This window comes from Lolium perenne, chromosome 4 (genome assembly GCF_019359855.2).
Source record: "Lolium perenne isolate Kyuss_39 chromosome 4, Kyuss_2.0, whole genome shotgun sequence".
In the NCBI taxonomy this organism is placed as follows: domain Eukaryota; kingdom Viridiplantae; phylum Streptophyta; class Magnoliopsida; order Poales; family Poaceae; genus Lolium; species Lolium perenne.
In genome coordinates this window covers 91,926,261-91,946,820 of record NC_067247.2, presented here as the reverse complement: position 1 = coordinate 91,946,820, position 20,560 = coordinate 91,926,261, and positions in this window count along the sequence as shown.

The window sequence follows — 20,560 nt, the reverse complement described above, 5'->3', positions numbered from 1 at the left end:
AACATCGAGTAATTGTTTAAGGACAGAGGGGGAAGACTTCATAAGACCACTTAGCTGGAATGCTCCCTTTTATTTCGTAGTCAGTACAGATGCCATGCTGTCCAATGACAAGATGAGGAGGAGAATCTGGATGGTAGAAAGGAGGTGTTAAGCCACTGGTGATCATGTGATGCAGTTTGAGGGGCAATAGACAGTACCATTTCCATTTGCTGGAGGCAGTTTAGTCAACACTGTTCTCAAGCAACCAGCAGACCAGAAAACAACAAGCACTGGATCAACGAGCAGGCACATGGACTGAGCGAATAGTTCTTTGCCATAGATAGGGATACTTGAGACGAGTAATCTTCTAAATCTGTTGGGTTCAAGGAACAGGGTCTACAATGGAGCAATAATTCACCAAATCCCTACCCTGCTAAAAGTGCTACTTGTGTATCATAATAATGTGTAAGACTGACAACCATGCGAAGAGAAGGGTGGTCGCTGATAAAGATAATGTTGGGCTCAAGGTCGCCATCGTAGGCTGCGGATGCTGCTAGGAAGAGCGAGGGTTGGGATGAGCTTGATTGGTGGTAGATCGATTGCAATGACTAAGAACTGCAACAGTTATATGATGTTCTACAGCAACCAACCAACTAACAGACCCCAAACATATGCCCACAGGAAACACTGGATCAGCGAGCATGGTTGTGAGCTAAAAAGATCTGTGTTGTCTTTTACTGTTATCGCCCTCTTGACAGCCCTGTTCTGAATCTGATGGGTTTAAGGAACACAGGTTCTACAATGGAACAATAATTCACCAAATCCTTACCTTGCTAAAACTGCTACTGCTATCATAATGCGTAAGAATGACAACGATACGAACAGACACACGGACTGATCAAATAGTTCTTTATCATAGATGGGATAGTTGAGACGAGTCATTCTGAATCTGTTGGGTTCAAGGAACAGGGTCTACAATGGAGCAATAATTCACCAAATCCCTAAATTGCTAAAACTGCTACTTGTGTATCATAATAATGCGTAAGACTGACAACGATGCGAAGAGATAGAGATAGTGGGCAAACGTTTCCGGAAGGTGCTCGCTGATAAAGATAATGTTGGGCTCAAGGTCGCCATCGTAGGCTGGGGATGCTGCTAGGAAGAACGAGTGTTGAGATGAGCTTGATTGATGGTAGATCGATTGCAATGACTAAGCACTGCAACAGTTATATGATTGCCATTTTTTTGTCAATAAAAGTAATTCGATTGCCCTTTATATATGTTCCCACGTGCTTCATGAACAAAAGATCATTATCCACCATTCAATGACTAGCCTCCATTCCCGTGGGCTCTAGCATTGACAGATCAGTATACAGAAAGCGATCGGTTTTACAAATAACTTCAAACTTGCTCAAATGCTTATTCACTGAAGTAGTGGCAGAATAGCTACCCCGATCCATGAAGAACAATGGAATGGACACACCGCAAATGTGCACATAAAAGACGAGCCGCCCCACCCTGGCCTTGTTGCACGAGACAAGCTCCATGAATCCAAAAAAAAAGAGGGAGAGATAAACCGTTTTTCAGAAGAAGAAAAAACGTCCGTTTCCATTGCTCGGTTGTCAGCTTCAGTGTGAATAAACACTAGGCAGACAATTAGCCATGCGTCTCACAATCCGAATACATTATTGTACATCGTCTCTCTGTGTGTCCCGCGCTGAGCTGCCAACCTCGCCGGGATCATGCTATAATTTAGTGAAGCCGGCATGCGTTCCCTGTGGCCTACAAGTGTTTCACGTGGTAGCGTGTGTGGTAGTGATTAAACAATCATGGCCCCGTGTTCTAGCCAGATCAAAAATCGTGAGCACTTGCGGCTGCATGTGCATCTCTAACGTCAGTTCTTGTACGTTTTACTTTTGGTTTTGGATCCTTCGTTCTCATCTCTACCTCGCTTCTTGCCTCCAAAGTCCAAACACGCAATCCAATGAGGTATCGTTCTACAAGTGAGAGATGGAGTTCTGCCAAACACGCAATCCATCTGGTATCGTTCTGCCACTGTTTTATATACTACTCGCAGCCCGATCTGATGCGACGCAGCGATTCTACATAGTTGTGGGCGTCCCAGGCTTATCCGATGGCCAATAATATGTCAAGATTCGTGCCAGCTATTTTTGCATTTTCAACCTGTACCTTGTACACAATCGCAGCCCTATAGGTGAGAAGGTGGACATGTACAACTTGCCTGCTTCCCCGATTATCTCTCAACCTCTCCCCTTGCCTTATCCTCTCCTGGTGCCGCCGTCCTCCACCATGGCCGCCCCTAGCTTGAGCCGATCGGATCCGGCCGCCGCTTGATGAGCTTCTGGCTAGAGGCCCGTCCTTCTCCGCCTGCATGTCCGACCACTCCTAGGAGTTCCTCGAGACGGATGTGAGGTCGAGGCGTGCTCCTCTGTGCTCCCTCTCCGGCGTCGCAGGCAAGGAAGGAGGGTCGCGGCTCGTCGGCGTCCAGAAGAGAGAGGGCGGCCGGCGGCAGGAATTGAGGCCCCGACTTACTGACTTAGACTGCAATTCCTGTGGTGACCCGGCATACCATTGCATGGTGTAGTATGCAAGTCTGATATAACACCAATGAAACACCGTTCCACTAGTATTATATCGCTCAGAGTGGTACAACATAAACATATGCGGGTCCAAGGCATGTCTATAGAATTACACACAGACTCTGTTACATAAGATCATCGCAGCCTCCTACTTTACAATGAGGTAAACTGCAAATAAACTCCAGAAGAATGAATCGTAGTCTAATCCTAACACAAACTCTATTTGTAGAGTATTTAGCTAGCTATAGAGGCTAAGAATAGATTCTAGCTAAATAGGAGCTAGGTTTAGGAAGCTAGTTCCCTTCTATGGCTAAACTATGTTTTCTCCTTGTTGGATGTGGTATCTGACTCCTCTGACAGGGTCCTGTCTCTTGAAGTAATTGTTGACTCCTCGACCTTCGAGTTGCACTGTAGATCCTCCTTCGATGCCTCCATAACTAAGCAGGGGATTTAAGAGTGGGATGAGTACGAGCGTACTCAACAAGTTCATTATAGTAAAGAGGTGTTTGATGCACTAGCTACAACATTAGACCAGAAAGTCTAATACCAATGCATGTTTTCATAACCATTTCTTCAAAAGGTTGCTTTTATTCAGAAGAACTCTGTCCGTCAGCCTTCACCGGTTTACTAGAACTTCATGGAGTTCCTTTCCGGCAGCGTTCACAGTTCCAAACCCGGAACAGGGAGTGACAGGTCACGATTCATTACACTCTGCAGAGGTGTGTTGCTTTACACATAAGAGATTTAACCTTGGTGCCAACCGGGCGCGCAACCCGTCCACACTTCCTTTAGTGTGAGGCCCGGTATAAGGTCATAGCCAATCATATTCCTCCGCTACCTCGCACACCCACCCTTTGTTGCATACCCCGACCCTGGGTCCTCGCCGGTGTACTTACTCCAATTAAGGATGGCCCCCGACCGCGACAACAGTTCTGGGCTCTACCATAAACTCCTTCGCCGGTAGCTGCAACCCATCATAGACCGCATTACCGTGGGGAACTTAAGGCTTCCCCAGCCTACCGCTTGCTCCTCGGGCTACAAGTGTCTACGGACAATGCCGTGGGGACTTAAGGCTTCCCCAACCTACCGCTTGTCCCCTTGGAATACAAGTGTCTACGGTAAAGCGCATCCATTGATGTACAAGAGGTGGAAATACAATTGACTATTCCGTCCCACTCCAGATCTTATAGTTAACACGGGTATTACGGCACAAGAATCACTGGACGACATTTGTTGTTTAATCCTAGATGGATATAAATCCTTGCAATGGAATGCTGTCTACTGTTGACTTCTTTTCCTGTAGACAGTGTTGGGCCTCCAAGAGCAGAGGTTTGTAGAACAGCAGCAAGTTTTCCCTTAAGTGAATCACCAAGGTTTATCGAACTCAGGGAGGAAGAGGTCAAAGATATCCCTCTCAAGCAACCCTGCAATTACGATACAAGAAGTCTCTTGTGTCCCCAACACACCTAATACACTTGTCAGATGTATAGGTGCACTAGTTCGGCGAAGAGATAGTGAAATACAAGTAATATGAATGTATATGAGTGGTAATAGCAATCTGAATAAAAGATGGCAGCAAGCAAACATGTAGTGGAACAGTAAATAAACGGAGATTCGATGTGTGGAAACAAGGCCTAGGGATCATACTTTCACTAGTGGACACTCTCAACATTGCAATCATAAAGGAATATAAATAAGCACTTCACTATGCTATTCTGAATTACTCTCTGGCAAGATAACGAACTCTAATTCATCATGTAGGCAAACCTTAAAGATGTATTCCCAAGTACTAATAAACACCCCACGCTGTCACTGTGAGAATTCATAGGAGGTACTAACACACCACAATTTCATAGAGACATCCAACTCAAATCATAACTCAGTGAACAAGTATTATGTGAAATATAGCCTAAGAGACCCACACGATGCACACACTGTAACCTTTACACACGTGGGACAAGGAGTCTCCGGAGATCACATAAGTAAAATCCACTTGAATAGCATAACGACATCTAGATTACAAAGCTCATCATATGGATCTCAATCATGTAAGGCAGCTCATGAGATCATTGTATTGAAGTACATGGGAGAGAGAGATTAACCACATAGCTACCGGTACAACCCTTAGCCTTGATGGAGAACTACTCCCTCCTCATCATGGGAGACAGCAGCGACAATGAAGATGGCGGTGGTGTCGATGGAGATGCCTTCCGGGAGCAATTCCCCGTCCCGGCGCGTGCCGATACAGAGACTTCTTTCCCCCGAATCTTGGCTTCGCGATGGCGGCGGCTCTGGAAGGTTTCTCGTATCGTGGCTTCTCACCTCGAAGTTTTAGGTCACGACGACTTATATAGGCGAAGAAACGGAGTCGGAAGGGCCACGGTGGAGCCACACACCAGGGGGCGCCCCCTGGCCGCGCCGCCACCATGTGTGGGGCCCACCTGGCTCTCCTCTGGCCCCTCTTCGGTGCTCTAGAAGCTTCCTTGAAATATAAGATACTGGGCGTTGATTTCGTCCAATTCCGAGAATATTTCCTTACTAGGATTTCTGAAACCAAAAATAGCAGAAAACAGGAACTGGCACTTCGGCATCTCGTCAATAGGTTAGTTCCGGAAAACGCATAAAATCATCATAAAGTGTGAACAAAACATGTAGGTATTGTCATAAAACAAGCATGGAACATCAGAAATTATAGATACGTTGGAGACGTATCAGCATCCCCAAGCTTAGTTCCTACTCGTCCTCGAGTAGGTAAACGATAACAAAGATAATTTCTGAAGTGACATGCTACCAACATAATCTTGATCATACTATTGTAAAGCATATGAGATGAATGAAGTGATTCAAAGCAATGGTAAAGACAATGAGTAAACAATTGAATCATATAGCAAAGACTTTTCATGAATAGTACTTTCAAGACAAGCATCAATAAGTCTTGCATAAGAGTTAACTCATAAAGCAATAGATTCAAAGTAAAGGCATTGAAGCAACACAAAGGAAGATATAAGTTTCAGCGGTTTCTTTCAACTTGTAACATGTATATCTCATGGATAATTGTCAATACAAAGTAATATAATAAGTTCAATAAGCAAGCATGTAAGAATCAATGCACACAGTTGACACAAGTGTTTGCTTCTAAGACAGAAAGAAGTAGGTAAACTGACTCAACATAAAAGTAAAAGAATGGTCCTTTGCAAAGGGAAGCATGGATTGCTATATTTGTGCTAGAGCTTTTATTTTGAAATCATAAAAACAATTTTGTCAACAGTAGTAATAAAGCATATGTGTTATGTATAAGACATCCTATAAGTTGCAAGCCTCATGCATAAATTACCAATAGTGCCCGCACCTTGTCCTAATTAGCCTGGATTTACATGGATTATCACTCCATAACATATGTTTTAACCAAGTATCACAAAGGGGTACCTCTATGCCGCCTGTACAAAGGTCTAAGGAGAAAGCTCGCATTGGATTTCTCGCTTTTGATTATTCTCAACTTAGACATCCATACCGGGACAACATAGACAACGGATAATGGACTCCTCTTTAATGCATAAGCATTCAACAACAAATAATATTCTCATAAGAGATTGAGGATTGTTGTCCAAACTGAAACTTCCACCATGGAACATGGCTTTAGTTAGCGGCCCAATGTTCTTCTCTAACAATATGCATACTCAAACCATTCAACTCATGATAAATCACCCTTACTTCAGACAAGACGAACATGCATAGCAACTCACATGATATTCAACAAAGATAGTTGATGACGTCCCCAGGAACATGGTTATCGCTCAACAAGCAACTTATTAGGAAATAAGATACATAAGTACATATTCAATACCACAATAGTTTTTAAGCTATTTTTCCCATGAGCTATATAATGCAAAGACAAAGAATAGAATTTTAAAGGTAGCACTCAAGCAATTTACTTTGGAATGACAGAGAAATACCATGTAGTAGGTAGGTATGGTGGACACAAATGGCATAGTTTTTGGCTCAAGGATTTGGATGCACGAGAAGTAATCCCTCTCAATACAAGGCTTAGGCTAGCAAGGTTGTTTGAAGCAAACACAAGTATGAACCGGTACAGCAAAGCTTACATAAGAACATATTGCAAGCATTATAAGACTCTACACTGTCTTCCTTGTTGTTCAAACCCTTACCAGAAAATATCTAGACTTTAGAGAGACCAATCATGCAAACCAAATTTTAGCAAGCTCTACAGTATTTCTTCACTAATAGGTGCAAAGTATATGATGCAAGAGCTTAAACATGATCCATATAAGCACAACAATTGCCAAGTATCAAATTATTAAAGACATTATACCAATTACCACATGCAGCATTTTCTGTTTTCAACCAAATAACAATTAACGAAGCAGTTTAACCTTCGCCATGAACACTAAAAGTAAAGCTAAGAACACATGTGTTCATATGAACAGCGGAGCGTGTCTCTCTCCCACACAAGCATGAATTTATCCAGAGAATGAAAATAACAAAAACAAAAATAAAAGCACACAAACGCTCCAAGTAAAGTACATAAGATGTGACGGAATAAAAATATAGTTTCACTAGAGGTGACCTGATAATTTGTCGATGAAGAAGGGGATGCCTTGGGCATCCCCAAGCTTAGATGCTTGAGTCTTCTTGAAATATGCAGGGATGAACCACGGGGGCATCCCCAAGCTTAGACTTTTCACTCTTCTTGATCATATTGTATCATCCTCCTCTCTTGATCCTTGAAAACTTCCTCCACACCAAACTCAAAAAAAACTCATTAGAGGGTTAGTGCATAATCAAAAATTCACATATTCAGAGGTGACACAATCTTTCTTAACACTTCTGGACATTGCACAAAGCTACTGGAAGTTAATGGAACAAAGAAATCCATCCAATATAGCAAAACAGTCAATGCGAAATAAAAGGCAGAATCTGTCAAAACAGAACAGTCCGTAAAGACGAATTTTTTAGGGGCACTAAACTTGCTCAGATGAAAATGCTCAAAACTAATGAAAGTTGCGTACATATCTGATGATCACGCACGTAAATTGGCAGATGTTTCTGAGTTACCTACAGAGAACCCTACCCAAATTCGTGACAACAAGAAATCTGTTTCTGCGCAGAAATCCAAATCTAGTATCAACCTTCTATTAGAGACTTCACTTGGCACAACAATGTAATAAAATAAAGATAAGGAGAGGTTGCTACAGTAGTAACAACTTCCAAGACACAACAAAACAGTAGCAAAATAAAGACATGGGTTATCTCCCAAGAAGTGCTTTCTTTATAGCCATTAAGATGGGCTCAGTAATTTTAATGATGCACTCCCAAGAAATAAAAGTTGAAGCAAAAGAGAGCATCAAAAAGCAAATTCAAAACAAATTTAAGCCTAACCCACTTCCTATGAAAGGGAATCTTGTAAATAAACAAATTCATGAAGAACAAAGTGAATAGCATAGGAAGGCAAAACAAGTGTAACTTCAAAAATTTCAGCATATAGAGAGGTGTTTTAGTAACATGAAAATTTCTACAACCATATTTTCCTCTCTCATAATAATATCCAGTAGCATCATGAGAAAACTCAACAATATAACTATCGCATAAAGCATTCTTATCATGAGTCTCATGCATAAAATTATTACTACTCCCAACATAATCATAGTCATTCTTATTAATTGTAGTGGGAGAAAATTCAACAAAGTAGCTATCATTATTATTCTCATCAAGTGTAGGAGGCATAGCATAATCATAATAAACTTTACTCTCCATAGTAGGTGGCACCAAAAGACCACTATCATTATAATCATCATAAATGGGAGGCAAAGTATCATCAAAGAAAATTTTCTCCTCAATGCTTGGGGAACTAAAAATATCATGCTCATCAAAACCAGCTTCCCCAAGCTTAGAATTTTCCATATCATTAGCAACAATGGTGTTCAAAGCGTTCATACTAATATCATTGCTACTAGCATGCAAATAAGATTCCATAGGTTTTTTAATTTTCGCATCAAACAATCCATTTCCTAACTCAGGAAATAGATTAAAAAGCTCATAGTTGCTTTCCATTATGCCTAACTAGTGAAATAAAAACAAGAAACAAAAAGATGCAATTGCAGGATCTAAAGGAAATAGCTTCGAGCATTTACAACGACGCCAGAAAATAGCTTAGTTGCCTGGGACCGGAGTGTGAGTGCCTTTTACCTTTCCTCCCCGGCAACGGCGCTAGAAAATAGCTTGCTGTCTACTGTTGACTTCTTTTCCTGTAGACAATATTGGGCCTCCAAGAGCAGAGGTTTGTAGAACAGCAGCAGGTTTTCCCTTAAGTGAATCACCCAAGGTTTATCGAACTCAGGGAGGAAGAGGTCAAAGATATCCCTCTCAAGCAACCCTGCAATTACGATACAAGAAGTCTCTTGTGTCCCCAACACACCTAATACACTTGTCAGATATATAGGTGCACTAGTTCGGCGAAGAGATAGTGAAATACAAGTAATATGAATGTATATGAGTGGTAACAGCAATCTGAATAAAAGATGGCAGCAAGCAAACATGTAGTGGAACAGTAAATAAACGGAGATTCGATGTGTGGAAACAAGGCCTAGGGATCATACTTTCACTAGTGGACACTCTCAACATTGCAATCATAAAGGAATATAAATAAGCACTTCACTATGCTATTCTGAATTACTCTCTGGCAAGATAACGAACTCTAATTCATCATGTAGGCAAACCTTAAAGATGTATTCCCAAGTACTAATAAATACCCCACGCTGTCACTGTGAGCATTCATAGGAGGTACTAACACACCACAATTTCATAGAGACATCCAACTCAAATCATAACTCAGTGAACAAGTATTCTGTGAAATATAGCCTAAGAGACCCACACGATGCACACACTGTCACCTTTACACACGTGGGACAAGGAGTCTCCGGAGATCACATAAGTAAAATCCACTTGAATAGCATAACGACATCTAGATTACAAAGCTCATCATATGGATCTCAATCATGTAAGGCAGCTCATGAGATCATTGTATTGAAGTACATGGGAGAGAGAGATTAACCACATAGCTACCGGTACAACCCTTAGCCTCGATGGAGAACTACTCCCTCCTCATCATGGGAGACAGCAGCGGCGATGAAGATGGCGGTGGTGTCGATGGAGATGACTCCGGGGGCAATTCCCCGTCCCGGCGGCGTGCCGGAACAGAGACTTCTGTCCCCCGAATCTTGGCTTCGCGATGGCGGCGGCTACGGAACTCTTCATGGAATATCGTCGGTTGGTGTAGGGTTTTCGCGTTGCGAGGGATTATATAGGCGAAAGGGCGGCGTCGGAGGGGTCCCGAGGGGCCCACCCCATAACTGGGCGCGCCCCCCTCCTTGGTCGCGCCGCCAGGTGGTGTGGGGCCCCTTGGCCCCTCTCCATCTCTCCTTCGGTGTTCTGGGTCCGTCTCGGTAAAATAGGCGGTTTGGCTTTTGTTTCGTCCAATTCCGAGAATATTGCCTGAACTGCTTTTCTAGAACCAAAAATAGCAGAAAACAGGAACTGGCACCTCGGCATCTTGTTAATAGGTTAGTCCCGGAAAATGCATAAAATCATTATAAAGTGTGAGAAAAACATGTAGGTATTGTCATAAAACTAGCATGGTACATCAGAAATTATAGATACGTTGGAGACGTATCATTAGGTTCCATAGAGGTTGATGTGATCATCAATATCTATGTTTAACATAAATGGTTATCTCTCTCTAGGGTTGTCTTGAATAATACCCTGGGGTTTCTCTTAAGGATGATGATTTGAATACATGGATGCATATCCAAGGTTTAGCTCAAAGTTTGTCATTGCTTCTCTTCTAAATAACATAGAACTCTCACCTCTCTAGGTTTGATGTATAATAATATGTAATAGAGAAGAATATATACTTCTAGAGTTGATCTCCTTGTCTTGTTTCCAATAATGGAGTAAAATGAATACCATGAGGTTCATGATATGATCATGGATTTGTTTAAGACATGGAAAAGATAAGTGAAGAATGGTTTGTCCATTTATTGTTACTTGATTTCCAAGTAGATGTATGTTCATATGTTATGGCAAGGTATTCCATGTTATGATCTTAAATAAGATACAGTAGTTGTTCCTTGATTCATATATTGTTGTGTTGGTTTTAATTCCATTTGATCTAACCCCTTAGATCAAATCATCTCTACCCAAAACAAAGTTTTAAACAAAGTCACATTGAGGTTTATAGCGCTTGACTTGATGAGCTACTTCAGTTCCACCAAGGTCAAGTGAAACTTCAGTTACTGTGATTGTTTTACTTTAAAGCGCGAAAATTCCCCAGATTTTCTATGCATGAATGCAATGCACACATCTGTTTCCTCTATTTTTTGTAACCCCAAATCCTGGGATATTATAGTCTCTACCCCTTAAACTAAACTTCGTCCTCGAAGTTTGAACTCTCTCACGTTTCGAGGTGTGGATCTGACTTGTGCAGACTAAATCTTTTCTCGAACTCCGTGGTGATCTCACTAGATATAATTGAATATATCCCTTGTCCAGATTCTTCCTAGAATCCATTAGTATCTGTTATTAAACAACTATTACTTCCTTTACTTCCATGATTTCTTCCAATATTATAAGCTTGTTTCCTTTCTCATTGAATATTCCATGATTGGGACACTTCTGTTGTTGATAAACTTGACTAGAGACTAATTTGATAACATACTCCTAATTGGTAAAATAGGTCTTTGTTTTCCCTTACTACCAAAACTGCAATCATGGTATTTAGTAAGGTACTTACCATGGAAATGGTCGTGATGGTTTATTTCCCTAAGAATGGATTAGACTCATTTAGTCCATCCAATCCTGGTTTATGGTTGATACTTATAACTATTTTGGGTTATTTAGGTTCCATGAAAGGAATCATTCTATTAGTCTTTGATTTTGGTATTGTTAAACTCCTTCAGTCTTTGACCTTCTTGAGCTATCTTTGGTCTCTGGTATTTCCTTTATCCAACTTCATTATCCTTGACTTACTTGAGCTATCGTTCTTCTGAGTAGATATTACTCACTTTCTCAAGTTCTAGTCCTAATCTTACTTCCTCGAGGTATAAACCTCGGCTTCTGGTCTGAGATCCTTCTGGAAGTAGTGTTCGATAATCTTATGAAAATAAGATCGAACTTCCTCTCAGTTCAGACCTTCTTCTTATATTTTTGCTCAAAGTATTGAGTCATTGTACATCCAACTCAATCTTTACTCTACCCCTTAGAGTTTTCTTATGGTCTTCAACTCCTTTTTCCTTCCAACCATTGAACTTATGGTTAGAATATGGGTCTATGTCTAGCTTATGGGTTGTACTTCTTCTAAGGTCCCGCGAAGAATGTTTGTGGTGTATCCACTCAATTGTGGATATCCAATGTGAATCCTTCGACTAAATGATTATAGGTCATTGTTATTTGGCTGACAAAATTTTATTTGTTCACAACTTCTTGATACGAATAATCCAATTATGGACTACTTGATATCAATTGTGGCTATTTGTTATCTAAAAGTGTACTCTATTATAGGTTTTGACCAATTGGTCTGGACATCTTCTACTTTATCTCGCAGCATTGATCTTATACCGACTGTGGTCTTCTGATACCAACTGTGGTCTTCTTATATCTTCTATGGTTTCATAGGTCATCTTCCTTAATTCAGGGTTTGTTTTGCAAGAAAACCACTAGCTGACACTATGCATATAGTATCCTAAGTGATTTCCCATGCATTCCCTCTTCCATAATGATTATGGTTCTTCTTCTACTTCTCCATAGTCATCATATTTCCTACCTTCATGCTTCTCATGTACTAAAGTACTCCTATGTTGAGGTTAAGCATGATTTTAGATGAGTACTTGCTTCAAAATACTGTGGTTACTTCCCACAACTTTGCTTCATAATTCTGAAGAACCTTCATCTTGTCTTCAAAATCTTCATAATTCGTCACCTCCTCACACGAATACCAATACCCTCCAGATCTATAGCATTAAGTAAGAACTTGATATTGCAACATGCACTTGCATATCAAAGTCAAACTTCAAGTATGGATCTAGTCAAACAATGAAAATCAAATAAAATCCAAGAAAATCCAGCTTTGTGCTTATAATACACACCATCATAGGCCTGAATATAATATTTGAGTAAGACATCTCTAAACATCAGGTTGAGATGTGTAGTATATAACACCACATAAGATAGGTTTATATCGTGATACTTAGCACTTATATATGGAAGTCTACTATTTGTCTCAACCTTTACCTTAATTGCACATTTGCAATGAGATAAACTTGTAACAAAGTGGTCTAGGATAGTTAAGGTTAACCTAATTTCCTTTGGAAGTATTAATTTAGCTTCCATTATGTTGAGGACTACTTCACATGATATGTCTGGTTCTAACATCGCTATTCTAAACACATAACTATTGGAATATAGTTCCTATACTTCCAAGTGTTTCTATTGTAAGACTATGGTCATGATGTGCTTGTCACACTTCCCATGGTTTTGGAACACAATTCTTGCACTATTGTTGAACAACTGGCTTCTTATTATTCTCCTCCTAACTGTTTATGATGTTCTATTCCATCACGTAATGATTCTCAGGTGAATCTTATATGATTACTATCCCTACCATGTAAGTAAGCATATTTTATTCCTATCTCTCTTTCTTACCTCCCATGATTGATGCATCATGGTCTATACTACTGCATCTAACTTATATTTATTACTTAGTATCTATTGTTTCACAAGTTTTGATAAATTTTTACTTACCTATTTCTTGTCTTGGTATATACATTCTAGTTGGATATCTTCCTTCTATACTTATCTTTATTACTTGATATCACTCCTATTATAAATCTGAATAATTCTCACTTAACCATAACATTTGTTGGTACACATCTTCCAATAGGATATCTTCCTTATGGTTGTATCCTCTCTTTGGACTACCATGTATTGTATACCAACTATGATCTACTCATCTATTGTTTTAAGAATGTAATGGTGTGCTACATGTCTGGGATTAGCTAACTTTACTTAGGAAAGATAGGTAAGAAATGTTGACTCAAGTGTGTCAGGATTATTCTCAAGTGAATATCCATCTCAAGTCATAATAATATTTGGTTTAACTAAGACAACTTCCTATAGACACTACCAATCCTATAGGTCTCCTTTAAAGGGTTTTAATCCTAGGGTCAAAGCATTTGCTCTGATACCAACTGTGGTGACCCGGCATACCACTGCATGGTGTAGTATGCAAGTCTGATATAACACCAATGAAACACCGTTCCACTAGTATTATATCGCTCAGAGTGGTACAACAGAAACATATGCGGGTCCAAGGCATATCTATAGAATTACACACAGACTCTGTTACATAAGATCATCACAGCCTACTACTTTACAATGAGGTAAACTGCAAATAAACTCCAGAAGAATGACTCGTAGTCTAATCCTAACACGAACTCTATTTGTAGAGTATTTAACTAGCTATAGAGGCTAAGAATAGATTCTAGCTAAATAGGAGCTAGGTTTAGGAAGCTAGTTCCCTTCTATGGATAAACTAGGTTTTCTCCTTGTTGGATGTTGTATCTGACTCCTCTGACAGGGTCCTGTCTCTTGAAGTAGTTGTTGACTCCTCGACCTTCGAGTTGCACTGTAGATCCTCCTTCGATGCCTCCATAACTAAGCAGGGGATTTAAGAGTGGGATGAGTACGAGCGTACTCAACAAGTTCATTATAGGAAAGAGGTGTTTGATTCACTAGCTACAACATTAGGCCAGAAAGTCTAATACCAATGCAGGTTTTCATAACCATTTCTTCAAAAGGTTGCTTTTATTCAGAAGAACTATGTCCGTCAGCCTTCACAGATTTACTAGAACTTCATGGAGTTCCTTTCCGGCAACGTTCGCAGTTCCAAACCCGGAACATGGAGTGACAGGTCACGATTCATTACACTCTGCAGAGGTGTGTTGCTTTACCCATAAGAGATCTTAACCTTGGTGCCAACCGGGCACGCAACCCGTCCACACTTCCTTTGGTGTGAGGCCCGGTATAAGGTCATAGCCAATCATATTCCTCCGCTACCTCGCACACCCACCCTTTGTTGCATACCCCGACCCTGGGTCCTCGCCGGTGTACTTACTCCAATTAAGGATGTCCCCCGACCGCGACAACAGTTCTGGGCTCTACCATAAACTCCTTCGCCGGTAGCTGCAACCCATCATAGACCGCATTACCGTGGGGAACTTAAGGCTTCCCCAACCTACCGCTTGCTCCTCGGGCTACAAGTGTCTACGGACAATGCCGTGGGGACTTAAGGCTTCCCCAGCCTACCGCTTGTCCCCTTGGAATACAAGTGTCTACGGTAAAGCGCATCCGTTGATGTACAAGAGGTGGAAATACAATTGACTATTCCGTCCCACTCCAGATCTTATGGTTAACATGGGTATTACGGCACAAGAATCACTGGACGACATTTTTTGTTTAATCCTAGATGGATATAAACCCTTGCAATGGAACCTCCACCATATCGACACATACCATGGTTCCATTGCCCACCACATAGTCATATTCATAGTTATGAAAATAGTGGTTTTGCTTTTTATGCAATAGTGATAAACATAGTACTTTGCAAGTAATTTGGCAAAAATACTCAAATGACATGAGCAAGCGATGAACTTGCCTTTCTTGACTGCAAGATTATGCAGGCAAGGTCTTCGATACGCAATAACTCCAAATTCTGAAATAGCATCATCGTCCGGTAAGGACGATATTTAAAAGATTGGCAAGGATGCAATAATGCATAAGTATGCGGTGCATTCGTTCTAAGTGTGACCTAACCTCGATGATTTAGGATTAGTGAGTTGAAATGATTTGTTTAGGGTGTGTTGCACTTTTAGAGTGGTTCCACAAACAAGGTTATTATTAGGGTTTTGTTATCTTAGAATCATAAACATGTGGTAAAATGCATAGTAACAATCATACACACCAATGAATAGTAGTTGTATAATAAGTAAAGAGCAGTTGTCAATTTTAAGTCCTATAGTGCATGGTTGATGATTACTTATTATATAATTCAAAAGAATAACTTTTGAAGAACATGTTCTTTAATAATGAACAAGTATGATAATTAGGTTGATGGGGTTCTATGGTTGACTATGGTTTCATCTAGTTTCTGGAGTAAGTATTAGATGGATCACAACCTAGTTGGATTCATCAACACCCAGGGCTTGTAAGGTTGAGTTAAGCCTAGGCATCCTAAGCAATTATTCATACAAGGTTGCTATCAAGATTGGTTCATCTTGTTGGTGATAGCTAGCTAGGGTTTATAGGTCCTTATAAGCAGGGTTGATGATGATTCTTTATTTACTTCAAAAGAATAACTTTTGAAGAACATACTTCTTAAGTAATAAAAAGTATTGCAATTAGGGCTGAGGTGGTCTAGGGTTTTCTATTGGATACACTAAGTAAGGAATGGTGATTTCCTAAATAGGATGTTTAATAATTATTTCACACTAATAGGTTTTAGTGTGTATGGAATAGGATGCACAATATTGGCATGGTTGCTATTGGAGTTCATCACAATAGTGTGATGCTAAGCATGGTTAATTAAGGTTGATATCTCTAAGGATAGGAGCTAGGGTTTAGACTTGGTTGATCCTACTTGATCAACTTGGTTTAATGGTATGCATACATGGAATACTAATTTGCTAGTGATAGGATTCTACATTTTATGTGGACATAGATATGTCTTTGGTTGCTAATCATGGCTCTATGATAATGGAGTAACATGATCACATGTTCTAAACTAGGTTTTAGGTTAGAAACAAATTAGGGTTCACATGGAATAATGGAGCTAGGGTTCCTATGGAATTAGGGTTTTAGGAATCACATGAAATGATAGGGTTGTAGTATCATTCAATATGGAATTAGGGCTTGTTATTTACCATGTAGTTCTATGATTAATAACTTCATTTTAAAGTTGAAGTTATTAGTAACTTGGAAATAAAAATAATATTGAATTTGGCATTTTATTATTTTTAAACAATTATTAATTAGGGTAATTATAAATCAGGGTTTAAATCTCTCTAATAATGATTTAACAAAATAGCAAATAAGGAAAATTAGTTTTATTGTTTTCTTTATTTATTTACTGGTTTTATTTAATTTGGGAAATTTTCCTAATTATTTAATTTTAATTGCATTTAAAATTTAAAGAAAAGACTTAATTATTAAGTTTAAATAATTAAATTTTTATTTAAAATAGAATTTTCATTTTATATTTTTATTGGATATATTTCATTTTTAGGAACATTTTGATATCTCATTTATATTTTTCTGAGTTATAATGAATTTTCTATATTTTTGCAAAGTTTCAGAGAATTTCTGGAATTTTGAATTTAAACGAAATAACTAAAGTTACCGGTTGGATTATACCTACAGAGACTGACTGGTGGGGTCGTTGACCAAGTCAGTTGCCACGCAGGCAACGACTGGTCAAAGACTCGAAATGGCCCCACGACCACATCGACCATGCCGGCGGCTCAACGCCGGCAGATAGCTGATGACGGCGCCGCCGATTTAAGGCCTCCCCGGACGCGAGACTAGCACCATCCGGACCCCCTCTACACGCTGAGTCCGATGGTGGGGTTTATTGCTCGAATAGACCACCGGAACATCGCTGGCGACCACCATCTGCGGCGGCGGGCTCCGGCCAAGTTACTAAATGAAGCTAGGATGCATCACAGGAAGCGAGTAAGGGCTTAATCGACGCGTCTGCTCACCAGAATGCTTCCTGGATGGTCGGCAACCTCGATTGTGGTCGGAGACGACGGCAAGCTCAAGTTTCCCGGTGAACCCAGGCGAAAGGGAACGCCGAGATTCGCACTCCTCCAAGATCCCCTGGATGCGTGCTTCCGCACAGAGGCTCTATGCGTCGAGGCGCATCTCCTGGACCACTTGCCGCAGTCTGGGGCGGCTCATATCGTCGGCTTCTTCTCCGACTCCGGCGGCCAGTACATGAGAATGGTGTGAGCTGGAGAGGGATTGAGAGAGAATGGGTGAGCCATGAGGTTCTAGGGTTTCTGGGCGGAGCTCCTGGCGCTTTTATAGGGCTTGACAAGGACGGAATTGTCCTCTCCATCACCGGTGACGGCCCAGATGCACCGGTGATGTCGGCAAGGTTTTGGGCACGAATCCATTCGTGTTTGGATCAGCTCGGACGCGGTGATCATTGTATCCGTTGTTGAACTAGTCGCAGGCGTCCGCGCTCGTCCTTATCGGCGACGAGATCGTGGCCAACTGGCACAGACGCGGTGGCGAGCTCGGGAAGAAGAACGAAGACGATTGTCTTCTAATTTGGATACCGTTTCGTGATGGGCTGGTTTGGGCTGTGCTGGGCTAGCGTGGGTGGGCTGCTCAGCGGGCTGCACGGCCAGGTAAGGTCTAGGTGAGACTCTCTCCTTTTTCTCTTTTATTTATTTTCTGTTTTATATATTTTCTGTTTTCAATTTCTAGTTTGAATTCAGTTTTGAATTCAATTCTGTTTGTAGATGTTTGTAAATATTTTAACTTGTCAATTACTTTTTAAGTAATAATTCTACTTGAGACATACTATTTTGATTTTTGATATAATGATAGTTTCAGAATACACAATATTTCAAATAGGTATGTTGATAATTTATAATTTCCATTCTCTTTCTTTTGGAATTCCAAGTATTGCTAATACTTGTAATACTTGTTAATAATAGATGAAATGTTTGCTTTGATTTATCTAGCAAGAATTAATTGATGAATTGTGATCTTAGTGCTTAGTCTCCTATTTTAAAATAGGCTTTCAAGAGTGTGATTTCATGTGTCCTAAGTTTTATAATCCCAGGAAATGATCTTGTGACATGATTTCATGTACCTAAGTATTTCTAAGGATTTGATCTCTTCTTTATGATTTTATGGGAACAATTATTTATTAAGGTCTTGGTTTATGAGGATAAATGGTGGATCACCACACATGGGTTAAGTCTATGGTTTAGCACTAGGTTTTTCTTATATTCAACAATTGGAAACATAAGCATGGATTTACTTATGATCACCAAATGATCCATAGGTTAAGATTAAGCTATAGGCATAGCTTCTATGTGGATGTTGATACCATGTTAGGTTGACTAGAGTTTGGTCTTCCTCACCACTCATAGGATAGTTCAATCCAAGCTTATTTAGATTGATTAAGGGCTGGACTAGACAAAGGTTTGTTACTATTCAGTTGTCTCTCTAATTTTCATATGGGAAATGGTTTAGGTTTGCTAGTAGTTCCCCTATGATTTTATGTGTTGGATTATATCTGCTTAACCTTCTAGGGTTTAATTGGTAATTATTCATCTTCAAGGTTTGATCATGGATTTGATATGATCAACTTGTTCTTAAGGTCTATACCTCAAGTTCTTAGGGTTTATGATCATTACTCAATTTATAATTATCAAGGTTTGGCTTCCTAAGGTATCTCTCATGAATTGGGTTTCTCACTTCCATGGTCAAGCATTGTCTTGATCAAATAAGGTATAGCACTCCTATTTTTACTTTCTAAGATGGCCTACTATAGTTGCCTCAATTGTTTATATCCCAGGAGAATGCTTGAGATAATAACTTATAGTTCTACTTAAGGAATGATGATTTAATCATCAGGACACATGGATAGTTCTCTCCCTTAAGTGTTGCCTCAACTATCTTGAGTATAACACCATTGGTTGAGCTCTTTCATTTAGGAATAGGATATTCTAGGTTTTATGGTGTACTCATAAGATTTCTTTAGGTGTGAAAGGTTATGTCTCTTCCTGGATATCTTAGTTGAATTAATCTCCAACTTACTTTATCAATTCATGGATATTGTATTATTCCATGTGATATTAGGTTATCTCACCACTCCAAGGAAAAATGGTTTGCAACCTAATACTTTAGTTCAAAGGTTATCCTTTATTCTTAAATAGGTAAAGCTAGGATTAGTGTGATTGGTCTCTCTCATTTTGAAAGGTCTTTAATACTAACCTAAGGTTAGGCTCCATAGAGGTTGATGTGATCATCAATATCTATGTTTAACATAAATGGTTATCTCTCTCTAGGGTTGTCTTGAATAATACCCTGGGGTTTCTCTTAAGGATGATGATTTGAATACATGGATGCATATCCAAGGTTTAGCTCAAAGTTTGTCATTGCTTCTCTTCTAAATAACATAGAACTCTCACCTCTCTAGGTTTGATGTATAATAATATGTAATAGAGAAGAATATATACTTCTAGAGTTGATCTCCTTGTCTTGTTTCCAAGAATGGAGTAAAATGAATACCATGAGGTTCATGATATGATCATGGATTTGTTTAAGACATGGAAAAGATAAGTGAAGAATGGTTTGTCCATTTATTGTTACTTTATTTCCAAATAGATGTATGTTCATATGTTATGGCAAGGTATTCCATGTTATGATCTTAAATAAGATCCAGTAGTTGTTCCTTGATTCATATATTGTTGTGTTGGTTTTAATTCCATTTGATCTAACCCCTTAGACCAAATCATCTCTACCCAGAACAAAGTTTTAAACAAAGTCACATTGAGGTTTATAGCGCTTGACTTGATGAGCTACTTCAGTTCCACCAAGGTCAAGTGAAACTTCAGTTACTGTGACTGTTTTACTTTAAAGCGCGAAAATTCCCCAGATTTTCTATGCATGAATGCAATGCACACACATCTGTTTCCTCTATTTTTGTAATCCCAAATCCTGGGATATTACAATTCCATCTTTTTTTATGCGATGTGCTTGGTTCCCGATCTGATTTTCTCCACTGACACTGGTAGAAAAAGAGGCTTCCGTCCAGCCCCATTAGTCGCGAAACTATAGGAACCGTGACTAATGGAGTCTTTAGTCGCGGTTCGGGAGGCGAACCGCGACCAAAG